Below are 3,422 nucleotides of genomic sequence, written 5' to 3' on the forward strand. Positions count from 1 at the left end.
CAGTTGAGTGAGGAATGGACCTTCTGGTATATCCTTACAGTCTTACGCCATCGGGACCCCAATGAGGATCCACCACTGTGCGAGATTTCTCCTCACTTCCTCTCCTGGAGACCACCAGGGTATTGAGGTGAGGTGAACTTACTTTTTCATTCTCTAAATTTCATTATCTCTAAAATTCTTATGGGGAAGTCACCATGATACCATGAACTACCATGAACTACCATGAACCACCGTGAACCGCCATGAACCACCATGAACTACAATGAACCACCGTGAACCATCGTGAACCACCATGAACCATGAACCAGCATGAACCACTGTAAATCACCATGAACCATGAACCACCATGAACCACCATAAACCACTGTGATCCACCATGAACCAGCTTGAACCACCATGAACCACTGTAAATCACCATGAACCACCATGGACCACCATGAACCACCGTGAACCACCATGAACCATGAACCAGCATGAACCACCATGAACCACTGTAAATCACCATGAACCACCATGGACCACCATGACCACCGTGAACCAACATGAACCATGAACCAGCATGAATCACCATGAACCACTGTAAATCACCATGAACCACCATGGACCACCATGACCACCGTGAACCAGCATGAACCATGAACCAGCATGAATCACCATGAACCACCATGAACCACCATGAACCACCAAGAACCACCATGAACCACCATGAACCATGACACCATGAACCATCATGACACCATGAACCACCATGAACCACCAAGAACCACCATGAACCACTGTGAACCATGACACCATGAACCACCATGAACCATGAATCAGCATGCTAATATAGGGGATAGCCACAATCTAGTTTTTTTCTCCTTTTTTTGGGAGGGGAGGAGGGGGGTGAGTTTTTCAGTGTTTCTTTAGTGTTTTTGTATTAGCATTTAGCAGCATTTTTTTCTCGAGTTTTTTTAACATCTGGGTGCAAACACTTTCATTCAAGTAAATAAATAAAATTAAATAAATTAATTAAATTAATTCTTCAGCCACAATCTAGTTTTTTTCTCCTTTTTTTGTGTAGGGGGGAGGGGGGTGTTTTTCTGTACTTGATTTTTTATTTTCAATAATCGTGATAAAAAAAATAAATAAACAACAAGGCTGATGAGAAGCTTTTTTTAGGGTGAGGGTGGGGGAGGATATTAAGGGTAATTTAGTTTATTTAATGTTGTGTTTTTTGTATTTGTGGTTTTCTCCAGTTGTTTATTATTTGGGTACTGCCTCTTATTTTTTTAATTTTTTTTTAAAATGTTGTTCATTAATTTATTTTTTTAAATTTCTGTGGGAAAAAAAAGTGTTTTTTAGTGCATGGAGCCTAAAGATATCCCGTTGCAGCCAATAACGACATTTGGAGGCTCAAAAAAAAAAAAAAGAAAAAAAGGCCAGCGATGTATTTAGCAGGAATTACAGGGAGGCATGAGCGAGCCGATGTATCAATGTCATTCAAAGTTGGAATTTCCCTATAAATACCGGCTCACCAGCCTCCTAGAGCCGGCCTAGTTACTCATGGCTTAGTGGAAGCAGAGCCAGGGGCGAGTAGCGGGGAGAAATTATGTGGAAATAACAAAGCAAACTAACCATACCAAATGTAATGTTTCATCAATGTAATGATTTTTGTTCTATCATCCTAAAGGCAATTAAAGAGCTTATTTCCTGCGTCCCCATGGGCCTGGCATCGAACAACGCCGACTCGGCACGTCAGACGCAGATTGATAGATTTCCTCAAAAGGCATCGAAGAGTTTCATACGGTAAGTGGCCCGGCAAAGGGAGCCAAGCTGGAAATTTTAATATCATTATCGGGTATTTTTTTTTATTTTTTGGCACGTCCTACGCCGTACACAATAGCCACTTATTATTACCTGCAATTACTCTCTAGAGAGGATGGAAATTGAAAGCCCACGAGTTCGTTTTTTCCACATTTATATTCCAGCTCGGTGTAAGGTTGACCGGGTTTGGAAAAACGGCAATCCATCTTTGTGAGGTGATGTTTGTAGTCGCTGTTTTCAGATCCTAGGGTTAAAAGTGGGGCACCCCCAGACCCCCCCCCCCCCCCCAAGACCGTGCCCCCCAAGACTTATGCAGGCCATAGACGGGTCGAAAACTGGCCATTTTTTAGAAAAAAAAAACCCAAAAATCGGTTGTTCAATAGACCGACGTTACCACCAACGGTAAAAACAATTTGGCCGATTTTCACACCATTAATGGGTTAATTGGTCGTCCGTTTTTCGGGGTTTTGGCACATTTTTTTTATCAGTGAAGTTGCAACAAAATTGGCCGATTTTGCCGATTGGACGATTTTCCCGGCAATGATGGGCAAATAGGTCAATCTTTTTACTGATAAAAAATCTGCGCATGAGCCGTGACCTGCAAGAAGAAGAAAAAGAAGAAGAATTCCAGTCCGCTATTATATTTGACATGAAAAAGTACAACAATGTATCTATTTGTATCCGAATAAAACCATCTGTATCCGAAATGGATACAAATGGATACATTGTTGCAACCGCAAGACTTTTTCATGTCAAATATATTAGCAGAGCTCTCTGCAGGGACAGAAGTAATTAAATATTGGCCGTAGACGGGACAAAAATCAACTGATTTTTTCTACCATTGGTGGTAACATCGGCCTATTGAATGACCAATTTTTCGTTTTTTTTGTTTTTTCAAAAACGGCTGGTTTTCGACCCGTCTATGACCTGCATTAGTTACATAGTTAGTCTGGCTGAAAAAAGAAAAAAGTCCATCCAGTTCAACCAATAAAAAAAAAAAAAAGTTATAATGCTATACCCAAAGTTGGGCAAAAAATCCAGTAGAGCACGATCCAATTTGCTCCTGCTGGGAAAAAAATGGGGTGAGGGGTGTATGGGGTCACATAGTTACATAGTTAGTCTGGCTGAAAAAAGACAAATGTCCATCCAGTTCAACCATTAAAATAACAGTTGATCTAAAAGGCAAGAAATCCCAGCAAAGCCCGATCCAATTTGCTCCTGAAAAAAATTCCTTCCTGATCCCCCGAGAGGCAATCGGATATTCCCGGGATCAACTTTCCCTATAAATGTTATATCCAGTTATATTCTGTGTATCCAAGAAAGAATCCAGGACTTTCCTACAGCAATCCACTGAGCTGGTCACAACCAACTCTGAGGGAGTCTATTCCACATTCTCACAGCTCTTACTGTGAAGAAACCTTTCCGTGTTTTGGAGATTACATTTCTTTTCCTCCAGATGTAAAGAGCGCCCCCTTGTCCTCTGTGATGACCTCAGGGTGGATGTCTCTACACCGAGTTCACTATATGAACCACTGATGTATTATACATGGAGATCATATCCCCCCTTATGTATTATACATGGAGATCATATCCCCCCCTTATGTATTATACATGGA

Source organism: Staurois parvus, unplaced genomic scaffold (assembly GCF_062004578.1).
Source record: "Staurois parvus isolate SC_StPar_1 unplaced genomic scaffold, SC_StPar_1.0 ptg000484l, whole genome shotgun sequence".
In the NCBI taxonomy this organism is placed as follows: domain Eukaryota; kingdom Metazoa; phylum Chordata; class Amphibia; order Anura; family Ranidae; genus Staurois; species Staurois parvus.